The 24,944-nt window shown below is 37.6% G+C and overlaps 1 protein-coding gene across 6 annotated transcripts in view; it reads left to right on the top strand.

Moving 5' to 3' along the window:
* The first annotated feature begins 3,777 nt into the window (after positions 1-3,777).
* Positions 3,778-24,944, top strand: part of LRRC3B (leucine rich repeat containing 3B) — a 134,684-nt gene continuing 113,517 nt past the window's right edge. For 5 of the 6 annotated variants that reach the window (XM_026685757.2, XM_087948114.1, XM_087948113.1 and 2 more), the window contains exon 1: positions 3,778-4,562. The gene's annotated coding sequence lies outside the window, so the exon portion shown is untranslated. Of the gene's footprint in view, positions 4,632-24,944 lie in introns of all 6 variants that reach the window. The other variant, XM_087948117.1, reaches the window with a different exon arrangement.

Raw genomic sequence — 24,944 nt, 5'->3', positions numbered from 1 at the left:
GCCCAGACATATGAAAAATATGAGACATTGTTGTTACATGTAGTATACAACCAACTACTTGCCAGACATTCTTACAGCTTCTTTAATGTTGCTAAAGGCCTCTTGGCAGTCTCTGACCAGTTTTCTTATTGATTTTTAAAATCAATTTTGGAAAAACATCCAGTTCTTGGTAATATCACTTTTCTCCACTTGTTGGTGACTCCCTTTACTTTGTTCCTTGGTATATCCAATGCCTTGGAAATTGTTTTGTACTCTTCTCCTGATTGATACCTTCCCACAATGACATCCCTTTGATGCTCTCTAAGCTCTTTGACAACCATAGAATTTGCTGTATGAAGCAACTGAGGAAATGTCAGATAAATTCTACTAGAACAGCCGAACTTTATAAGGAATTGATCAGAGTCACTTTAACTGATGACAGATACTGACTACTACTGTATTTAACATCAGTTTGAATGTAATTGGTTAATTCTGAACAGAGTCACATCCCTACTTATACATAAGTATGCAACTTATGCAACCACATTATTGTATGTTTTTTGTTATTTTTCCCTGAAATATTTCAATTTGTTTTTCAATTGAATCATACAGCTTATATGTTATATTAAAGATAAAATATTCAAAAGTCATTTACCTTGGTTTAATTGTTTTACATTTTGAAAACCTGGCATTTTACCAGGGTTATGTAGACTTTTTATATTCACCATATATTTAAAAATATATGCATTTTGCAAGCATTTGGCACTACCACTTTAGCTATGTTTTATTTCTCCCTTAAAAACTCAATAGTGTGTTTTAAAAATATACCATTAGTAACTATTTTCCCTGGTAATTACATTTGTTCCTGATTCCATCTAAAGATTTCAGTAAAAAGGGGCTTCCATTTTCTAAAAATTGTAATGTCAACTGTCCAACTAGCAAACCTAAAGTAAGGAAACACTCTTGGGAGGTTTGAATTCCCAAAAGTAAAACTTTATTGGACACACTATGTTGGTACTGAAGAAACAAAACCAGCTCTGGTTTTCCTGTGCAAATGTTTGTTTAAACAATAGCTTTCCCTTCTCCCCACCCCTGGGTGATGACATTACCCAATTATGCAAAGTCTTTTTGTTATGGAAATAATCCATCTCTTTCTTCAACACCTGCAGCAGTGACCTTGATGGTTTCCAATGTCTCTCATGCTCTTCGCGTTCCATTTCCCCCTTCCCTCCCCACAGTTCATTGGCAAATTGAAAAGCTTGAAAGAAGCAAAGGAATTTAATCTTGACACCTAAAGTAGCTTTTTCTAAATCATTGTTATCCAGAAGCATTAAGGTGATTCTTGGCACTACACTCCAACACATCTATATAATGGAGCTGCTGTTATTTGAAACTAGGCTGATCTGAGGAATCATATTAATATACAGTTCTATATGGCTGCCCTATCTTTTACCTATTTGTAAATGAATATCAAACATTTTGCCATCCTTTCTGTTTTGCTTTTTGCTTTCTCCAAGCTCGATGGACAAAGTTCCAATCCAGCACAGGGATTTGGTTACCCATTCTTATTTTTTAATAATGCCTCTTAGCCTAGAAGACAATACCAGAGCTGAAGAAAAATGGATTATCCTTGAATTATACTGGTGAATATTTTTGAGAATATTTTGAAATGGAAAAAGAAATCATTCTATATTAAATGTCTTACATACAGACTACTGACTAGAAGCACTAATAATGAAGTTAAATGTGTTGGAGGTATAAGACTCATGTCAGTATGTAAATTCAAGACTGACTGAACAAATGGACAACAAAAAGAGACTGATAAGAGATCTTGACAGATTTCTAAATGTTGAGTGGAGTTGGTGATTAATACTTGGGTGAAGGATTGACCAAAAACATTGAGGCTCCAAGGCAAGTGTAAGGAAGTAAAAAAAAAAGTTTTACAGAAGACAATGAAAAGATATTGCAGTATTGTTGCTAAGGAAATCAATGAAAAGTCCATGAAATCATCAGAAGTTGAATCTGATTTTAGCTTTATGTTTTAATTAATATGGACAAAAATATATCAGAAATATCAGACATTCACATGATTGCTTTGTCAAGAGAAGTCTAACAACCCCAGAGCAGTTTAATGTCACTTCATGCTAGAGGTTTTGTAATTTTTCTCTGATCTAAGTTTTACCTGTTCATGTAGCCTTCTGATATTTGGTTTCAAGTTGCCCATTTCAATAAATACTGGGTGGCAAATATTATAAAATATACAAGATATATTCTCAGGAAATGTTTACTTAGATTAACTGACCCAGCTAGTTTTCATGGCTAAGCAGGACTAGATCTCTGGGACCCCACCCATTTAATTAATTACATTAATTGTATTTATCTGAACGCTAAGTAAGCCTAATGTAGCTCTAGGGTTATAAGGCTCCAGCTGATCACATAGTGATATTACTGCAATATGGATTTGTGTTTTTAATGATAATTATATTGTATTTTTCCTGCTCCTTTCTTTTTTCCTATTTCCTTTTTCCTCCCGAGATGAAGGGGAGCTCTGACTTCTCTTCAAAACTGCACAAGTCCTTTGGACCCAGACAGGCTCAGGCAACAGTTGCTTTCAGCAGGCCGAAGCCAAGGGGGCAGTCCTTGAGTAGCCATTTCATTCCTCCTCCTCCTCCTCCTTCACCGCCATAAAAAGAAATAAAGAAAAAAAAATCCATTCTGTTCTCCACCCCCAAAGCCTGTCCCTCCCCCCCTCCCCCCACAAGCCTGTCACCGGGGCTCAAAGCTCGGGAAAAGGTAAGCTCTCGCCGCCGCCTGTTGCATTTCGTGTATAGAATGGGCGCGCGTTCCTTCCCTCCTTGAACAAGGCAGCTACTTCCTAGCCGCTCAGTTTTTTCGAGACAGAGGACAGGATTGATAAGAGAGATTTGGTTGTTTTGCAAAGACGATATTCTCCTCCAGCACTGTTCTCTAGATATGCTCTCAAGTACATCTTTCGAAGTTGCAGGGTGGATTTCATAAAAATGGAAAGCACGGAGGCTGCAGGCAGGGAGAATGAATTTTAATTTATGCCCAAAGGGATCTTTAGCTGTTGGTAGGGCACAACATAAACAATACCATTCGGTGGTACAGCCTGCAGACCTTTTCTCCGAAATGTATTCTCCGCATTCCCTTCCCAGATGTTTAAAGTCTGGTTGAAAGAAAATAAATTGCGCATATACAATTTCTAGGTAGATTTAGAAAGGCGAAGCTGTATCACTGCAAATCATCAGTAGAAAAAGCAAGAGAATAGTATTGATTCCGAGTTGAGGTTATACAGCAATCTGGAAATGACCTCATTGAAATGCTACTAGGTATTATCACGGCCGAATAAAACTAGGGTACATTTAGCCACAATGGGTCTTACGGGAGAGCCCCGATTAGCGGAGGAAGAAATGAAGCTGCAAGAGCAACAGTTTAACTTGGCGGTCGGAAAGGAGGCAGGGATGGGACGCAATCTGCGGTAAAACTGGAAAGATGTAATAAAATTGGGACAACAGAGTAAGTTAAGGAAAAATGCTGCTATATTTAGGAAGACTTCTCCCGACTGAACACATTTCAAATTAATCTCAAGAGCCCGGGTGCTTGCAAAGAGATTAACAATCCGAAACTATTCTGGTCGTTGGCCGGGTTAGGGTTTGGTAAGCTTGGAGAGCCGGGATATGATAGCGCAAGCCCCTTCCCGAACAGGAGGGAAAATCTGGGGTTACCCTTTAGGGAGGTCGTGCGGAATTGAATGCCTCATTTCTTTCTGCAGGTGTTCCAGGGCAGGGTGGGGAAGGGAAATTTCAAACTAGACACTAGCAGCCTGAGATTCCCTTGCAGCACGTAAGACAAAACTCTCATAGTCTGCTCCGTTAGAAAGCAAGTCATCTCCCGGATCGTAGAGACTGCGCGCGCGCCTCTCCAGGAAGCAAGGTTTGAGGGTCTCGGAGAATACAAATCTCCGTGGAGGAGGAAAAAAAAGGGACAGCCTCCCACCCCCACACCCCGGCCCTTTACGCAGCACCTGTGGAGCACGAAGCAATTGAGCTGGTCGTGTTTTTCCAACATACCCTACAACACTCCCCCCCCCACCCGCTTTTGCCACGCCCGGGTTGCAGGACGCCACCGAGCCGTTTCTGTAACGCCCGACGCCGCTCATCATTTGGTAAGCGAAATAAACGAAGTACCAGAGCGATTGGGACGTGCTAGACGGCTGACGGTGCAACGTGGGGCGAAGAGGCAGTAGGCAACTGACTCCCCCGGCGGGAAGCGCCGCTACTTGCCTTGGGATTTTGCTACAGTGAAAGGAACGAACGGAACAGAACGAGCCTCCCTAAGATCGTCATGAGGAGGAAAGGCTAATCCTACATGCCTCGTGTGCAGTTTCTCCCGGAAGACGTGCAACAAATGGCAGCCAGGTCTTTAATCCAGGCTGCAGTGGCGGCGGTAGCAGCTCCCAGGTGAGGCGCAAGACTCCAGCTCGCAAGCTGCGGCTCTCCTTACTTGCCTGCTTGCCTGTGCCTCGCCTCCCTTCCTCCTTCTGAGTCATCCCGCTGCATCTGGTAAGACACTTGAACTCCCTGCCTTGCATTGCTCGGGTGGGCTAATCAGGGAGTCAACTTCATGCCCGGGTGAGAATCTCTTTTTTCCTTGGATTTTGCACATTCCACTTAAAGCCTTAAAATGCGAAGGCCGATAGCGGGAGTTGAATGTCCCGTTGTAAGGGAGAAAATAATTAATGTATGAATCGATCAAAACGGAAGAATGTCCCGAGAGATGTTGTGGTCGCGACCCCAAAATACGCAATTAATGGCTGTGTAAAGGAGGTGTAGAGATTCGCCGCAAGTGGGAAATAGCAGTATGTTTATCTCGATATGCTTTTCTAAAGGAAGCATAGAAATTCAATCGCCTTGAAAAAGACTGAAGAAAGAAGGGGATAAAAATACATTCCAGTGGCTGTTGAGAGGTTTAGGCAGTTAAATAAGCCAAATAAATTGATCCTGTATTTGCTTAACTAGGAAGGAGAGAAAATAACCAGTTGTGGAAAAGAGAAGCATAAAAGCTGTTGATATTGAAATGTACAAATATTACCAATAATAAAAATCTAGTTTGGAAAATGGAAAATATTGAATAGAAAACTTGAATGAAGAACTAATTCTATTGTATTAGAGTATTAGATAAGCTGTGGTAATTAAAAACAAGAATCTTGAAAGTTTTTTTTAAGGTACTGAATACAATATACTTTTCCTTATTTCTTTGCCAACTTTCTGACAAAAAATAATACATACGGTGAATGTATGAATTTGGGGATAAAAAAGAAACTTATTTATTTATTTGGGCCTTCAAATCATTGTTGAGTCCTTGGTGTATCTGTGAATAAGTTGATACTATAGAGTTTTCTTGGCAACATTTTTGGGTTTGCCCTTGCTTGCTTCCTAGGGTTGTGAGAGAATGCCTGGTCCAAAGTCACCCAGCGGGCTTCATGTCTAAGGCAAGATTAGAACTAATGTTAGATCTTTCTGTTCGGTTTCTAGATTGTACTTTTAACTACCATCCCAAAGTGGTTAAATGATAGAATATAAATGGACTTTTCTCTGTCTTCTCTTGACTAAAGGACGCTGTTGAATATTTCTGTACTGGATCTCCTGAAAGTACAACTCTGACCCAGAGCTGCTGAGCAATTTCAGGAATGTTTGTGCCAATTGCTTGTTTCAAATAATCCTTGTAGTTAGTAAATAAATAGTATTCTGAATCATTGCAGGTGTTAATTTTCAGTTCTATATTATTATCTGAGATTTGCAATTATTTTAAGAGATTTGGTTTATCTTCAGAATTTGGATTTAGTGCTCCTGATCACTAAAAGTGATTCCTGCTTGACTTCCCAACAGATTAAAAAATGTTTCATTCTTATTTAAATTTATTTTCTTCTAAATTTCTAAAAATCCAACCAATCTAGACATTTAATATTTTAAATGATGGTGAACTGGGAGTGGGGTGGGGGGATACTTTGGGAATTTTTGAGCAGGATTTAGTATTGCAGAATTCTTAACTTAGTTTTTGAGACTATCTCCATTTTATATCTGAAGAAGAACATAAATGAAATAAAATATATATAAAGAGTAAGGTGAAGCAGTTCAACAGAAAATGAGACCAGCATTCCAGCCATTCCATTTCCTTCTGTGCTTGATAGTATATGCTGATCTTAATAAGCCCTTTAGTGCCAGTGCCACTGAAAAGCAAGAGTGTCTTCTAGCAAAATGCTTATTTCTATGGTAAATTCAGTGATAATCAATTTATTCACTTCATCTCCTATTTTGTTTACTATTCTAGGGACGAACTAAGATAAAATGAAACTTTTAATTATTAAGTCAGTGTCACTTGCTCTTTTCACCCAAATTAAATGACCCTTTAAACCCAGCAAGGTTATTTTCTGTGTAACACATTGGGAATGGCAGTGATTTGTTTCAGGCAAACACAACGATAATATGTAAATAACATAAAACCATGAGCAAGGATATATATTTTTCATTCTAGGATTCTTGAATGGAGAGGGGAATATCTTATTACAATTTAACAATAACGGAAGGTAAATAGAAGCTAAATCACAAATTTAATAATTTCCCAATCGAGGGTAAAGATCATTTTGAAGATTGTGATTCTATAGCCATTGGGTCTAAAAAAACATCTTTAACATAATTAAATGTACCTAGGTTATTATGTGCTATAAGAATTGTCATTGGCTTTGGTAGGTCATAAGAATAGTTTGCCATAGATTGCTCTCTTGGTAAAAATGAAAGTGTAATTAAGTCTATATGAAACATTCACTGGGAGAAATATAGGCATATACTTAAAATTATATAGCAATTGAACTGTGCTTCTGTGCTTGCTTATCCAAGGAGGAACTCAATTTTTCAATAGAATTGAGGCCCACCATTTTTAATCCTTAGTCTGATGATATTTTGTCTTCATTAAATATAAGAACTTACTTTCTGATTATTTATTTGAAGCTATTTCTATAATATAGGAAAAAGATTGAAGACAATTTTAGCATATCTTCTTAAGCTTTCTCAGTTTGTTCCTAATCGTTATGACTACTAACTGAGTTTGATGTAAATTAACATACCTATGGTAAAGACTGCTTCAGGGATACTAATGATAACATCACTTTTCTATTTTTCTGAACAGAGAACTGAGACAAAAATATTTCTTGAGTAGGTTGGATTCTTACCATAGACGTCTTGAAATTAAAGAGCTTCCTGCATTGGCCTCATTATTCCAATACTTCGACAGACAATTCTAAGCATGATTAATTCAGCATCCAACCTTGGCAGGTAATTCAGAACCACATACAGCAATTTTCAAAAATATTGAAATGTTTTATGCTTGCTTTAGGAAGTAATTTAAACTTCCTATTACAAACAATTATTTGGCCTTTAAATAAAATTAGTTTTACTGTTTGACCAATAAAATATATATTAGCATTCTTAATATGTTTGACCAAGAAGCACCCATCACTGTAGAATGTTATATTCACTGTACAGTGAATTTGTTCTGACTTGGGCTTCCTTAGAAAGCATAAACCACAATCTTAGTCCCAGCAAAACCTGTTTTATTTTCACAGTTGTGAATTACTTTCATTTACAGCCTGCAAGGCTTCACAAACTCTCCGTCAGGGGAATGTTTATAAACACCCACCTTACCGCACTTGGAATGCTGCCAGAGAACTAATCGCCAAACACAGGACAAGGCCAAACTTGACACAGAGTCAAATAGAACTTTTCAAAGCTTGAATCGACCAGATGAACTAATTGCTTCCTGCAAAAGCTCATGTCCCATTCACTCCTCTTTTTTGTCCTATGGGAGGGGCCAATCATCTCTGAGGTGTGGCTTTATTCCTGAGTCGACCCTGCTTTCTCAGTTGTTCTTGTCTTCTGGCAGCCCTGCGCATGTGCAGGCTGGGAACTGGTTCCAGAAACTCCCCCACCTCACTGCTGTCTGAGTCTGAAGGCAGTTGATGACTGCCAGTCTGCCCTGGCCCCATCCCTGCCTCCGATGCAGAGCCCTCATCCAAGCCCTCCTCAACCGCCAAGACTGGCCCAGGGTTCCTCCACAACCTTCTCGCTATTGTCCAACTCTGCTTCTAGTTCTGTCAGCCCCCGGCAGGCCACAACAGAATTGTAGAAATATATTTTTTCAATCTACATTCTTTAGTTTGTATTTCATAGAAACAGATGTTATTTCCATACCATGATTTGATCATGAGAATTAAGTCTTTATCTCTACCACCCTGCCATCACCAACTTTGATCCTATTGCACCCTTATTCCATCACTTAGTTTTTAGGATATGGTCTAGTTTGGAGAAAAATTGAGTTTGTAATAATCATGGCTTGGTAATTTAATTCTGTCTGACATTTGAATGACTCCCAGAAAGCCTAGCTATCATCAACAGTGGTGAGAAATGTTAAGTGTTGTGATACAGCAATACTTCAGTAGAGGAATAAGAAACAAGATTTACAGAACAAAATTATTATGAGAGAGTGAGAAAATAAATTCTACAGTTCCAAATTTATAATACTTATTTTTAAGCAGACAGGTGTTATTTCATGGGCATTATACTGAACCGCAGTAGCGCAGTGGTTAGAATGCAGTACTGCAGGCTATTTCTGCTGACTGCTGGATGCCTGAAGTTTGGCAGTTCGAACCTCATCAGCTCAAAGTTGATTCAGCCTTCCACCCTTCCAAGATCGGTAAAATAATGACCCAAATTGTTGGGAAATATGCTGACTCTGTAAACCACTTAGCAAGGGCTGTAAAGCACTGTGAAGCAGTAGATAAGTCTAAGTGCTATTGCTATTATAATTGGCCCCCACTTTCCAGCAAGTGATACATCTACAGAGTTTCCTTTATATTTGGAAAGATTGCCCAAGAAGAAAAATGTTTTTGATAGTGTCACTATTCGACAATATCCTCTTGCAAAGTTTATCTACACACACACACACACACACACACATACACACACACACACACACTTCAATAGCAGACATTTTCTAGGTTTCTGATAATTGCTGAAGTTGAAATGTTTGTCTCTAAAATATGCCTTTAATTTCCTACTGTAAATCAAGATTTGACTCATATGAATATTGAACATGTCTCAGTTGCCTATCTTTGGATATCAGATTAAGTTGTATCCAAGTTCACACTATTACATCAAGCCATAATGTTATGTAAGGATCCAGCAGGATCCTCCTAGAAGTAAGTCCAGACTAAATTCTCACTGATTTTAGTAGTCCTGCTTATAACTTGCTCTTATGCTGATATTTATAATCTTTCAATATAAGTTTTTTCAATTACTCCATTCTTCAAATTTAATTAAAATAGTTTAGGACTTTGGTTCTGGCCTACAAACATTCCACAGCATGCAACATCAACTTTGAACAAAATCACTGATTCCAGGTGATTTGTACAATCAAAAATGATGATTGCATCTGGTTAGCAAGAACGCTTTGCTCACAGTAAAGGTTGTGTGCTCTACTATAATATATGAGGATCTTTATTTGATCACTGAAATATTCCCAAAGAAGAAATTAGTGTTCCATGTTAGTAAATTGTGAGAATATTTGCAAAGAAACAATATTTACATCAAAATATCATTGCCTGACATGCGTAACCATTTATTTTTATTATCAGGATTGTTTATCCAGTTCATATAAAATATCCTTTTCCTTTTTCCTTTTGTTATTTCTAGATGCAAAGGTTTTTTTTCCCCCCAAGGCAAATTTCCTGAGAGTGCTTGATCATAACTCTTGATTTAAGAAATTGTCAAGCTCAGAATTTGTTATCTTGTGATTGAACCATGACTAAGGGAAAAGCTTTTAATGCACTCAAAGACTGGTGCATGCAATAGTTGTTTCAATTTATGGTCAAGTGTCTAGCAGTAATTTTCTGTAGATAGCACTGAACTCCAAAATTTTGATGATTTTGGACTACTGGCTCTCAAAAATCAATGTGTGTGTGTGTGTGTGTATTTTTATGTGTTGCAAATGTTATAATTAAGGCATATTGTTCACAAAGGATATTTCAGTACTAAATCTTGCTTATAGCAGAAGGGAGAGGGATGGTGGTCCAATTTTTTAAAAATGTCCCCTTGGGATAAAGGATCTCTCATCCTATTTGGTTGGTAAAAGACTTTAGCTATTGTAATATGGCATATACCAAGAATACCAAGAGATATTACAAGAAGGGTAAAATAGGCATTTCAAAAAGAGATCAAAAAAGTTGTGCAGATATGCAAGAAGACTGTGGATCATGTACTGGTGGTAGCTAAAATATCAAAATTGCAATCCCAGAGGGCTAATCCTTATGGCTGGGCAATGCTTCATAATCAGATTAAAGAAATACTTCACATGGACTCCAGATGAAGTGCAGGTAGTCCTTTTTTTTTTGAAACAAATTTTATTAATTTTAAAGACAAACAAAGCATCATTAGACATTAAAGACATTAAACCTCTTTCCATTATAAATTTTTACAAGGCCGATAAAACATTATTTTATACAATATAATTCTAATATATCCCATTTCCACTTAAATATTTTTTAGCAAATTTCTCATTATTTCTCTTTGCTCTTATTCAATTACATTTCTATATTTATCCATTTTATACTCATCATATTCATATTTCCCTCTGCCTTGTTTACAAATATTCTTCTCGCTTTCTCCCAAGGTTTTATTAAATCTCAATCAAACATACACACACAAAACACAAAAACATAAAACTTCTTTTTAAAAAGTAGCTTGGCCCCGGATTACCTCTCTTTGTATGGACTTCAATTAAATTCATGTTCAACTTATATGCCATTACCTATCTTATTACCCTTCTATATCTTCATTATAACTTCTCCCCGCTTTCCACTCTTCTTAATTCTATTTTATTTATTTCATCTTAATTTAAATCATTATATTTGTATCTTTTGTCCATTCTTTTCCAATTATCCATTTATCTCATTCATATTAGAAAAAAAAAATTCTCCTGAAATCACTAATCAAAGTATGATGCCTTTCCATCACTCCCCTAAATTAACATTTAAGGTAACACCTAGTTCCCTATCTAATTCTGCTTAGTACATTCTACTTACTAAAATAGTAAATCCATAAAATAATTAAATATATAATTAAACATTAAATCTCATAGCATTCCAATTATCTATCTCAAAAACAAATACCATAATAATAAGTTCATACACACATCCACACAATAGTAAACTCTATACTTAAACTAAGTATTTTAAACATTCCTTTTAATATTTTATTAAATCTTAAAATCTATCATTATTAAACCTTTAATGTTTTAATCTTTACTTAAATCTTATAAAATTCTAATTTTCTATTTCTAATACAAATACTACAATACTATCATGTACCTTGCAGAAACATTTTGGAACAAAATTATGCATTACCCATTATCCCTAAAAAAAGATTTCTTTTCCACATCTTGTTTCATACCTTTGTGGCTTTTTCCCCCCTTCTTCCTTCCTATCTTATCCCATCTGGTCTTTTTACCCCCCTTAGCTTCCCCTCTCTGTTGTATTTCTCTTTTCTTTTGCTTTGTAACATTGTATTGATTTTGCATCTTATTTTTCTCTTTCTTGGATATTTTTTTAAATCTTATGTCCTTTTTAATCAACTTTGTAAACTCGTTAAAGATGGCTTCTTCTTCTTCTTCTTCTTCTTCTTCTTCTTCTTCTTCTTCTTCTTCTTCTTCTTCTTCTTCTTCTTCTTCTTCTTCTTCTTCTTCTTCTTCTTCTTCTTCTTCTTCTTCTTCTTCTTCCGCTTCCGTTTCCGCTTCTGCTTCCTCCATTAATTGCTGTGTTTGTTGATAGGTGGCAAGCGCCATTTCTAAAAAGCAAAAAATTTCTCTCACACCGTCTTTACCTTCTTTTTTTATTTTACCATATTCCTCTCTCAGTTCATCAACAGATAAAGCCATTATAAACCTTTTCTTCTTCTTTTTTCTCTTCTTCTTCTTCTTAAAACAACCAAGATAATTCAAAGCTTGAAACAATTCCCCAAAATCCCAAAGTCATCAAACAATCCAAGCAGAGCACAAAGTTCTTCACACTTTTTCTTCCTGGGGTAATATCAATTGGCAAGGGGAAAAAAAACCCAATCTGTATTTTAAAGTCTTATTGCAATTAACTTCCAATCTCAAAATCTTCCAGGCATCTCCTCCAACAAAATCTTAATAAAAATTTTCCTTTTGTCCTCTCCCTTCCCACTTATAACAGAAAGTTTTAAATTTTTACCTTCTGTAAAATAGCAGGATTTTCAATATCCATTTGTTAAATCCATGTGGAAGGAGAGTAAACTTTCTCTTTAAGCACTTTCACTCGCCGCTTGTAAATCTCTTCTGGAAACAAAGTATCTTTCAAAAAAATCAGGATTTTCAGGATAATACTTGTATCTTATAGTCCCAGTTCAGCCAAAAAACTTTCACTTCAAAACTTTCTCCTTCTTCCTCCAGCACAATCTTGTCCAGCTGTCAGCTTCTTTGTGGCGGCCATTGCTGACCGCCGCTCCACCACCTTGAGAAAAGAGGGTTAAGCCGGGTGGGGAAGGGGTCTGCGAAAACCCCAACCCCCTGTCCGGATCCCTCCTATCTTCGGCTGCCTCTACGGGGCAACCTTAGCCTCCAAACCCGTCCGGATCGGAGGCACCAAGATGGCTAGTGCAACAGGGATCGCACAGGATCGCGAATCCCTGCCGCTGCCGAAGCCGACAAACCGGAAGTCTGAAGTGCAGGTAGTCCTTGACTTACAACAGTTCGTTTAGTGACAACAGCATTGAAAAAAGGGACTTGTGACTGTTTTTCACACTTATGACCGTTGCAGCAACCCCATGGTCACTTGATCAGATACTTGGCAAGTGGTTTGTATTTGTGATGGTTGTAATGTCCTGGGGCCATGTGATCAGCTTTTGCAAACTTCTGCCAAGCCAGGTCAATGGGGAAACCAGATTCACTTAATAACCATGTTACTAACTTAACCAGTATAATGATTAACTTAACAACTGTGGCAAGAAAAGTTGTAAAATGGGTGGGGGACTCATTTAATATATGTTTCACTTAGCAACATAAATTTTGGGCTCAATTGTGGTCGTAAGTTGAGAATTATCTGTACTTGTCTGCAACTCCTTTGAGCAGTTATGCTTGGAAGCACCTTTTGGTTGAATCCAAAGTCAATTCAGTCCTACTAATTATAAATATCACATACATTTCCTTTTGGATTATATGCTTGTGATCAATTGTTTAATCATTTATTTTTTTATTTATTTTGATTTGTCAATCGCTTACAAGATAATAGGTATAAGTATATACATAGTTATGAATACAAGAAATGGGTACATATAAGAAAAATAAAAGAAACAATAGGACAGGGATGGTAGGCAGGTTGGTGCGCTTATGCACGCCCCCTACAGACCTCTTAGGAAAGGGGTGACGTCACTAGTCGACAGTCTAAGGTTAAAGTTTTTGGGGTTTGGGGAAGAAACCAAGTCAGGTAGAGTATTCCAGACATTGATCACTCTGTTACTGAAGTTGTATTTCCTGCAATCAAGTTTGGTGTGATTAACCTTGAGTTTATATCTATTGTGTGCTCTTGTGTTGTTATGGTTGAAGTATTCATTGACAGGTAAGTCATTGCAGTGTATGATTTTATATACCATACTTAGATCAGACCGAACACGGCGTAATTCAAGGTTTTCTAGGTCTAGAATTTCAAGTCTGGTGGCATAAGGTATTCTACAATGAGTAGAGGAGTGTACAAGTCTTCTTGTGAAATATTTCTGGACTTTCTCAACTGTGCTAATATCAGATACGTAATGTGGGTTCCAGGCTGATGAGCTGTGTTCAAGTATTGGTCTAGCAAATGCTTTGTATCCTCTAGTTAGTAGTGTGATATTACTGAGAAAAAGCTATGTAGGATTAGGTTAACAACTCATAATGCCTTTTTGGCTATGTAGTTACAGTGGGCTCTAGCACTTAGGTCATTAGAGATGAGTATTCCAAGGTCCTTTACAAAGTTTGGATCCTCAACAAGGTCTTGACTATTCAGCTTGTATTTTATTTTCTGATTTTTTTTTGCCAATATGTAAGACAGAGCATTGATTTGTTGAGATTTGAAGTTGCCATTTGTTTGACCATTCTGATACATAGTCAAGATCTTTTTGAAGGGTAGCAGTATTGTCTGTGGTATTGAACAGCTTTACATCATCAGCAAAGAGAACGCAATTGCTCTTAATATGATCACAGAGGTCATTTATGTAGAGTATGAAGGGAGTTGGTCCTAGAACACTGCCTTGGGAGACATCACTATTGACAGGTACAGAATTTGATCGGACACTCCCAAATTTGACCATTTGTTGTCTGTTTGACAGGAATGCTTCTATCCAGTTATTTAGATTGGGTCCCATGTAGAATTCAGGAAGCTAAAATCATTTTTTAAAAAGAACTGTAGTATTTGTCTAGAAGATTTGTATGTTGTTTATGAAAATTAAAGCAATTTTGGAGTTCTGAAGCTACAGAATTCTAGCAATGACAAAAGAGAACTTATACCCCAGAGGAGAAAAGAAATCAGCTCCCTTTCAGAGTCAAGAGACTTATTTTCCCAGACCAGAGCCACTAATGGAACATTCACAATTTGTTTTGGTCATATTCTACTTAAAAAGCCATAAAACATACTTTTTCTTCTTTGATTGTGGATAGACTTATGAAATATCTGAGTAATCTGAGAACATTGTAAGTCAGAATGAACTTCATTCTAGCGAAGAAAGAAAGTTGACAGGATTCAGAGATTGATCATCTCTTTAATGACCATCTTTGGAACATGTGAAGCAGCACTTCGATGCCCACAGCAATCAATTTTTGCACACTGGTAATTAAAGAGCAATATTTTGGAATCAGAAACTGTGGTTTATGAGCATATTTGAGTTCCAACGTGCTTTTCAGATAGTGAAACTGCTGTAAACGTTGCAGGCTTTATTTCGGCCATCTACCAGATGGCCGAACCATCAGTCATGCTGTGGTCAAATGATAGAATGTTCTGCTGTTGTGAACTGAGTCATATTGCTTCTTGCTGATGGTCACTGACCCAGCTAGGAGATTTGTGTTTTCAATACTCAGCAGTCATCCTTTAGTTAATTAGTGTGTGACTATGGAGGACAATTACAAAGGCCATGGACTTTTTAAAAAATAGTGGTAAAGTGCAAGGAACCTATCTCCCTAAGGCAGAAAACATAATGGATAGGAAACTTTATGTGGGATGCATGTTGTTTATTCTTTCATTCTCAAGCATGATAAAATGTACTTTATTGGAAGGTTGCAAAATTATTACCTCAAGAAAAGCTATCTGGTTTGTTTGTGATCTCTGTCTCTGTACATTGTTAGTTATTTTTGTGTATTAAAGGAATAGGCCTTTCCACAATACCAATCCATATGAAAAAAGGCAGACTAGACTGCAAATAGAATAGTCCAGGACAAGAAAATGAATGGGGCCAGAAGAACAGCTGAAGTACATTAAATATAAATTTAATCAAATCAATAAAAGTTAATATCAAACCAAATTATTTATTACAGGTCACCAACCTAAACTACAAGTTAATAGGATATAATGATAGCAGCATGTAATAGTAGACTATAGCACAGGGATACCCTATATAGCTTACTATATAATGAACAAATCATTATCTCTCAACCCCAAGGGAATGTTGTAAGAATAAAAATGAAAGGGATGCCATACATGGTACCTTGACCAATGCCAGGATAGTAAACATAATGTTAAAAACATATTACTCACATATTTGATCGTGTTTCTTTAACACTGCAAATAATTAATCGACATACAATTTTGGAGAGGCCATATGAGATTATGAACAGTTGTGCTCTGAATTATTTTCTGCTGGAGGAAAATAATGTGTTTCTACCTATACCAATGTCCAGAAACCAGAATGTTTTCTAGAAGTATCATATGACACCAGCTGCTCCAAGTCTGGAGCCTTTCTAGTAGTAGACTTCGAATAGAAATATGTATAATAAAACTATTGTTTTATTATATACATTTCCAGTAGTTCATTAGTTAGGACCCAAAACAGAAATATAATTTGATTTCCTGAGATGTCTGAAGAGTGAAGGCTTTGGCTTCTTTCAAAAGGGATGGGGATTATATAGGTTTCTTTCCAAATGCTCTGCCTGAACATGGACAAGGTTGGCATCAGAACAAAGATGATTTGAAATGTCAGATTTTTGTTAGCTACAACAAGACTTTGAGTCCATGAAACGTAGCAGGGAAGATAAAGAACTAGATTAAGTCAGTACCCCAAAAATACTTTCTGCCTTTTACTGGGCATATCTTGAGTTCAGGGAAGTTGTTACATGCTGTTGTCCAGACTGGCTGTTACCACATCATAGAATAGCTGTCTTACAAGGTGCAACAATTTATGGAACACTAGATTACCTGCCAGTCCCCTCAAAACTTCAGATTGTTTTTGTTAATTTTTCTGAGCAAAAGTATATACTTGTATATAAAGAATGCTCTGAGCTGCACCTCTTCATTAAACTGTTTGCCTCCACTAACAGTCTACCTTCCTGTTTTATTTTTGTTTTAATCATTTCTTTTTTTAATATAAAATACTAGGTTGTGTAGAAAATCTGGCAAGTGTCAAAGGAGATATTATAAAGAACATGAATTAAATTATCACTTGAAAATCCATCTGTAGGAAGTCTTTACATTTTGAATAGAGTGAGTTTCATGAGTAAATTCCAGAAACTATTTAAATGAAAAATTATTTCAGAAATTCTTGAGTTTTTCTAGGAATCTTGCTAAAATTTCAAGGGAAAAGATTGGTTTTAGCTTAGATTAAAGAAGTATAGAAGGACAGTGTGATTGTAGAAAATAGTCTCAAGCTATGTTCCCCTCTCCAATATTATGTGACACATACTGTACTTAATAGAAAAAGAAATATCTAGATTGTATTACTTGTTATTGTTCAAATAACATTTGAAATGCCAGTGCTTCCAGTAGTCAGTCAATAGTTTGTCTTTGATCAATGTAGGGACCAAAGGGAAAATAGTATACGTTCGTTTTTTCAACAGAACAATGTGCTGAAACATTCAAGCTATTTTTGCTAGCTTGTTAAGTCTTTATTCAGCTTTCCAATCAAAATGTAGGCTTCTGAGCCTAGATGTTTGCAAGACTTGTAAAATGATGATAGTTCTGCCTAGTTATAGAACTGAAAACAACTCATCAGGTCCTGTAAGGTGACCTGCTGGATTGACAGCTGTGTCATTTTTGCAGTTACAGATAGAAGGAAGTTTATGGAAGCCCCCTCCTCCCCCTTGATTGGGTTCATTTTCCTACTCATACATTTTGACATCAGAATACAATGAGAGTGGTTCACCAGCTAATAGTAATGGTTAAAAAACAACCGGTCATCTGATTATTCTTATAAATGTTCCATTTATATACTTAAAGGTTAGAAAATAGAATCTTATTCTCAAAACAAGGATGAAAATAATGTGATTGTGTAATAAAATATCTATAAAACATTTTGACTTTCTAATTTGCAGAGTGGACCCCCTTTAAAAATTTTAACAAAGAAATATCTTACTTTCAAAAGAAGCATAAGATGCTGTTCAGAGAAAAATTACAGTGGGGGAGATCTCTGGAATATTAAGTATTAATTTAGAAGTGAATAGATTTTGTTATTACTGTATGTAGGATATTCATGTGCATTATTTTAATTTTAATAAGAATATGAAAGCAATTCATTGGAACACCATATGACAGATGGTAAGGCAGGAAAAGGGTGTGGTCTGAGTGTGATTTGGAATGGAGCTTGATTGACATTAGATCTCCATAACCCTCCACCAGATAAACTACTTGTGATTAATAGCTTCTTAATCCTCTTAATAACATGTAGAGCTTTAACTAAAATGATAATTCAGAAGAGTCACCTTGCATTGAATATCTGATATGGAAACAGTTGGGACAATATGTACACAGAATATAATTACTATTAACTCGCTTTCATGTTACAGGAAAAATGCTGGCTTTTGTTACTCTTCCGTTCCTAAGTGGGATGTAGAAACATTTTCATTTCTTTTATGTGGTAGTTTAGAGTACAAAATCGTGCAATGTATCAGCAAGATGTAGTTTCCAGCATTGTTGATTTTTTTTATTATCTTGAATTGTAAACTGGAGACTATTAAGCAGCAAAAGTTTTGGAATATGAGCTAATACTAAACATGTCATATGTCTTAAGTATGTGGTTATTCTCCTCCATGCTGCAGCGAAAGCCCAGGATGGGTAGACTCCTTCTTATGATGTCATTAAGCTGAGTCTGTACTTGTATATATAAAAGCCAGCCCCTGGGAGTATTCCCAGCTTTGACTCAGCTTCTTTAAGTCACAAGCTGTGTCTCTGAAAGCATTAGCAATTTGTTTCAACGAACTTCTCAGAAGCTACCTTTGCTTCAATCAGCTCCCAGGGATCCGGGCAGCTGCAGCTTCAGGAGAGTGGGGCTCTGTTCTCCTGCAACATTGGTATGGTGGTTTGACATTGAAATGAGACACAGGGAACTGTCTCTGAGAAAAATGCCAACCCTGAGAGAACTCAGGTAGCAGTATTTATTGAGCAAAAACACAAGCAAAATATACAGTATGCATATTCAGAAAACAATGACCTCAACAGGAGATTACTTCACCAGCTTGAGAACACACAATCTTGGAAAGTCCCAGATGTTACCTTGCTAGGATGAGATCATACAGCCACGGAAAGTCTCATGGGAAAGTTTGGAAAGTCCCATGAGAAAGCACAACTGTGTATCTTGTACCTTGAACTTTCACCCATTTTCCTATTCCTTCTAAACTGGCAGAATCAAAACAGAATGAGGCACTCTGAGCAAAGATACTCCTACCCCCACCAAGAATGCCCACATCTTCCTAGACTTACTGCTAGTTATACAAAGGCCTTACAGAAAATGATAAAATGATCAATAGGTTATATTACCACATTCCCTCCTTTTTTTATTTATTCAAAGATAGGGGTGTTTTAGTGGCATAGTACACAGTTCCCTCATGACCTGATCCTTCACGCCGGAAGACTGAGGTACACATTTGTAATAGATTAGGAATACATTGAATAAAACAACATAATAAGATACATATAGCAATAATAATAACAACCCCTTGCAATAAGGAGCGAAACCATGATCCATCAGGAAGCCAGGACCACAGACTGTCCCAGAATGATGCATTAAACCCATCAGCTCCAGATTGATGCTGAGCAATACGATCTTCCATGTCCTGAACAGTCTTTGTAATGTTTGGCTCATAATTATGTATAAAAACACAACAATGCGAATGAATTAAAGCACAAACTCCTCCTTGAGCAGCTAACATAATATCTAAAGCATATCGATTTTGCAAAGTAACTGTACGAATTTCAGACATTTCTACATTAATCATCTTAATATTCTTTATAGTATCATTAAACATAGCAACAGTAAAATTATTTAAAATATGAATATCCCTATAGTTCATAGCAATTCCCAAAGGCGGGATGAGACCTCGAGAAATTTGTGTCCATAGATTACCTCCCATGGTTAGGATCTGGAATTGCTCTGTTGTAGCACAAGACAACTGTTTTCTCCAGGTTGCTTTTTCCTCAAAAGGCACTCCATGCAATGTTAGTCCTTCTCCCACTCTCCCAGGAAGGTGCATACACAACCAACAATTGGTGATGTTCAAGTTTTGGCAGTTGTCGTAAATCTTTAATGTAATTATTATCTGTCCACAAATCATCGCCCAAATCTCCGCACGCTGAACATGCTGTCGCTGCTCTCTCTCGCACCCGAGCAGCCCAGGACAGATTAGGCAGAATCAACAGGATCAGGAACCACAGATGCGCCATCCTGCTGTTCCAAACTTCCTTCACAGGTGCCTCGAATGATCAGGCCGAACACACCGACCAGGAACCCAACGAATTTGACCAAGATGTTCAACTGCTGCATAACCACGTCCCCACGTTATCAGCTCAGCAGGAACCCATGCCGGATCCGGAAGGAACCGCACCAACACCCGAGGTCTTACCGCATCTGTAGAAGGAGAAGAAAAATGCCTGCTGGCCGCGCTGCAGGGGGTTACCAGACAAATTTAAAAAATTTAAAGTATATAAAGCTAGATTTAATTGATCTTGAATCGCCGGAAGCCCCAGGAGCTTCCCTCCTTTTTATTTAATTTAGTCAACATGGTCTTGAGCGTGGCATGTGAGCAACAAAACACACATTCACACGCTGCTCCAAACATCCTTGTAACAACAAAAGCAATCTTAAAATATCAGGTGATATTCCAGGAGACAAATAAGAACCTGCTACAAAGGGTAACAAATTATACACATACAATGAATCCACTATTAAATTAAAATCCTGATTGTGAAAATTTTGAAAAGCCAAAACTACAGCAGCAAGTTCTGCCTGCTGGGCAGACTTCTGCTCTGAAGTCACTTTTGTATGCCAAATTCCAGATTTATCTTTCCAAACACAAGCACCAAAAACTTTCCTCCATCAGTAAAAACTGTAGGAGCATCTGATATGCCCAATGGTATCCTTTCTTACATTTTGGGCACACTGATTTAGGACGAACACCCTGTCCCATTGATCTCTTATTCTGCTGACTTTGACCTCCTCCAGGAGCCCGACATTGCGCTTTAAAATGTCCAGGCTTCCCACAATTGAAACAATTCCCCTTCTGAGCATGTCCTGTTTGTAAAGCCAGAGCTAAAGTTTCCATGTTAAAAGACTGACTCCCAACCTTCCTACATGCATTAATCAAATCTGCGATTTCGCTCCCCACTTGCTACCAGTGGATTTAAAATCTTTTTGCAATCTGTGTTAGCTTGTTCTACTGCTAACTTAAAAGCAACTCTTTCTGGGCGAATTGATTATCAATTTGTCTTTCAATAGCCAATTTCAGTCTGCTAATGAAATTTTCATAGGGTTCATTGTTCCCTTGTTTGATGTTAGTAAAGGTCTTCTCACCACCTTCGCCGTCAGGGAGAGACCCTATGGCTTGAAAAATTATTTGTGGGAGAAGAATGAACCCTTCCTCAGGCATACCATCTCTGTTGTTCCACTGTTGTAAAATTACCAGCTCCGTAAAGCTGATCTGGGGTAACATTTGCTGTTCCCCTCTGGACTGCCAGCTGTCTCCATTTCTGATCTAACACCAAATATTGAGCTGGAGTTAAAATCATATTCAACAGAGCTTTCCAGTCAGCCGGAATCATTTTATTTCCATAACCAACTGCTTCTAACAATGCCTGAGTATATGGCGTTCTAACACCATATTCTTTTGCTGCTTGCTTAACTTCCCTCAAAATTCTGAGCTGTAAAGGCTTCCACTCCCGCTGCGGATTTAATGCAGCGTCCATGACAATTTCCACTGGATTAAGTTGAACTTCTACTCCAAACTCCACCAAATCATCTCCTGATAATTCCCCTCTATTCTTTGCTTCTTGAATAGCTGCAGTAACTGCATCCACCTGAACCCTTAAAGGTAAACTCTTATCCTCTGACAAAGTATTTCTAGCGCCAGACAGTTCCCCAGATTTATCTGGAGGTGCCGTCGGCGGCAACAAACGTACCGCATGGTAAAGCGGCAAACCTTCTTCGGGGGGTGATAGGAGCGGTTGTTCATAAGTAGCTAATGCATCCATAATCACTCTCCAGGTTAACAAAATTGAAGAAGGGGCACGGGGTTCCTCGTGCAAAAATTTCCCTATCTTTTTCCAGGACTCTACTTTAATACTACCTCCCTCCGGATATGACTTAATATTTTTCCAAACATACTGTAGTAAGTCCTCAATTTCTTTCTTTCCTACAGCACAACCCCTACTGCCAATTCCAAACCCAAAACTATTCCCAATGATCCTCTCAATTCCCTGATGTGCTCTTTCTGAGCCTTCGAGAGATCTCCCCCCATACTCACGAAAAGAATCTATCTTCGTCCAGCGAAGAAGATGAGGGCCCAGTCGACGTCCGCGACGATGAGTATAGATGCGGAAACGTATAGCCTTCCAAGCTATCACGTCGGGTCACCATTTATGGTGGTTTGACATTGAAATGAGACACAGGGAACTGTCTCTGAGAAAAATGCCAACCCTGAGAGAACTCAGGTAGCAGTATTTATTGAGCAAAAACACAAGCAAAATATACAGTATGCATATTCAGAAAACAATGACCTCAACAGGAGATTACTTCACCAGCTTGAGAACACACAATCTTGGAAAGTCCCAGATGTTACCTTGCTAGGATGAGATCATACAGCCACGGAAAGTCTCATGGGAAAGTTTGGAAAGTCCCATGAGAAAGCACAACTGTGTATCTTGTACCTTGAACTTTCACCCATTTTCCTATTCCTTCTAAACTGGCAGAATCAAAACAGAATGAGGCACTCTGAGCAAAGATACTCCTACCCCCACCAAGAATGCCCACATCTTCCTAGACTTACTGCTAGTTATACAAAGGCCTTACAGAAAATGATAAAATGATCAATAGGTTATATTACCACAATTGGGATCAACGTTTCCCAAGTGCTGCGAGGCAAGGAGGGAAGCATCTGAACTGTCTTCCCCATAGCTGCGGTTTGCGTGATCGTTAAACTGATTGGCAAACCGATAACAGTGCCAGCCAGCTGATCGCGTGGGCAGCAATTCTTACCTTTTCTAGCTGATCCAATCGCTCGGGGCTCGCAATAGCCTAAGGAGCAAATTTTACTTCCTCAGAGCCCTCGACGAGCAGGGGCCATCTTCGACTGCAGCCTCTTCAGACATGAGGTGAGCGGCCGTTTTAAATGGCCCAGTGGAGACGTAGTGAGAGTGGTGAAGAAAAACACAACCAGCACATAGATACACTGTATAGTAAAATGTAGGTTTTTACTTCCAGTAAAACTGTTAAGCAAAGTTCAACAAACAGTCCAAGTCATACACAGTTAAAGCAGTCAGTTTTCAGTCCAGGGATAATCCAAAATACCCAGTATCAAGAACAGTTCAGTAATAGACTCACATCAATCCAAGACTAACGATGATCAGCAACAGTCAATAGGGAAATTCAGGAGTGGCAACACTCTCAGCAACAACAGAACAGAACAACCCAGGTTTCTGGCTCCATCTTATGGCCGTTTGAGGAACTACACCCAATTACAATTTTAGCATTCCCTTAAAGAGACAGTATTAAAAAGTGTATCCTGGTTTATATATTTTCCAACCCAACTGTTAGGTGACTTACATTCCTAACATTCTCCCCTTTGGGTAGGACAATATATACAACCATACATTCTAAGTCCATAATCCTCACAGCAAGCCTTATGCTTTACAGAGCCTTGGGCTTTTGTAAAATGATCCACGATATTATTTTCTGAAATACAGTATTCCAGCTTAATCATCTTACTTTGCACACATTGTCCCACATTTAAATATCTTAAATCTGTGTGTTTTGATCTTGTCTTTACAGCAAGATTTGAAGCCATTTGTATTGCTGACTGGTTGTCTTCATAAACAACAATAGAATCTGTTACATCAATTCCCATATCAATTAATAGTTGCTTCTAATAAACTAAATCTGTACATAATAATAAACATGAGAATTCAGCCTCCATTGTTGACAAACTTAGATGTTTCTGTCGAATAGATCTCCATCCAATCAACACCTTTCCTAATAATACTACAGAACTTGACGTTGATTTACATGTATTTATGTCTGTAGCGAAACTTGCATCGGCATATGCAGTTAAACGTAGTTCATTAGGCTCCAAATATAATGCATAATGCATTGTTTGTTTCAGATATCTAAACACATGTTTAGCAGCTTGCCAGTGCCTTTCAGTTGGCTCAGGATTAAACCTCGTTAATTGGCTAACACTGTATGCTATATCTGGCCTTGACCAATTACTGAGATAAGATAAGCTACCAATCAAAGACTGATAAATGTTCTTATCAAAAATAAGACTTTGAACAACACTGGCTAAACTCCTGGCTCATTGGTGTTTTAGCCGGTTTACAAAGTTCCATTTTAAAACTTTTTAGTAATTGGTTAATTTTATCTGCCTGTGAGATTTTGTATCCTCCCCTAATTCTATCTTTAAACCAAGATATTGTTTAATTTCTCCTGTTTTATTTTAAATTTCTTTTCTAACAGTGATATTATTTTAGTAGCTTCTTGTTCAGTTTTGGTGATTAATGCTATGTCATCAGTAAACAATAGCAACAATGAAATTACACCATTACTTTCTTTTTTGAACAAACATGGATCAGCCATGTCAGCTACAAAACCTATCTTAGTTAATTCCTTAACTATACATTGGTTCCACTCATATCCTGATTACTTCAAGCCATAAAGACTCTTTTTCAATCTCCAGCAATCAGTTATATTATCATTTTTGATACCTAAAGGTTTCTTTAAATATATAGTGTATTGCAGCGGTGCATGCAGATATGCCATTTCTACATCTAAATGATTTACAATGTATTTCTCCTTAGCTGCCCACACTAATGCTGCTCGTAATGTAGTAAGCCTTCAGACTAGGCGCAAACACCTCATTGTAGTCGTTTGCTGTCTGATTGAACCCTTATGCTACTAACCTGGCTTTATGGGTAACAGTCCCATCTACACTAGTCTTAAGTTTATAAACCCATTTACATCCTATGGCATGTTTACCAGATGGTGTGATGACCCGTAGTCTCTCAAAATAACCCCAAACCCAAAACATATATTAAAGTCTGGTAAAGCCTTCAACTTAACTTCACTGTTTTATTAGGCACAGTTTGAAGTCGCAAAAGTAAATAATGAGGCAAACAGAAAACCAAAACAAACCGCATTGATGAGAGTTCTGAAGCAAGC

This window comes from Notechis scutatus, chromosome Z, assembly GCF_049901735.1.
Source record: "Notechis scutatus isolate UNSWTSFEM ecotype Mainland chromosome Z, rNotScu1.2, whole genome shotgun sequence".
Lineage (NCBI taxonomy): Eukaryota > Metazoa > Chordata > Lepidosauria > Squamata > Elapidae > Notechis > Notechis scutatus.
This window is presented reverse-complemented; position numbering and strand designations above follow the sequence as displayed.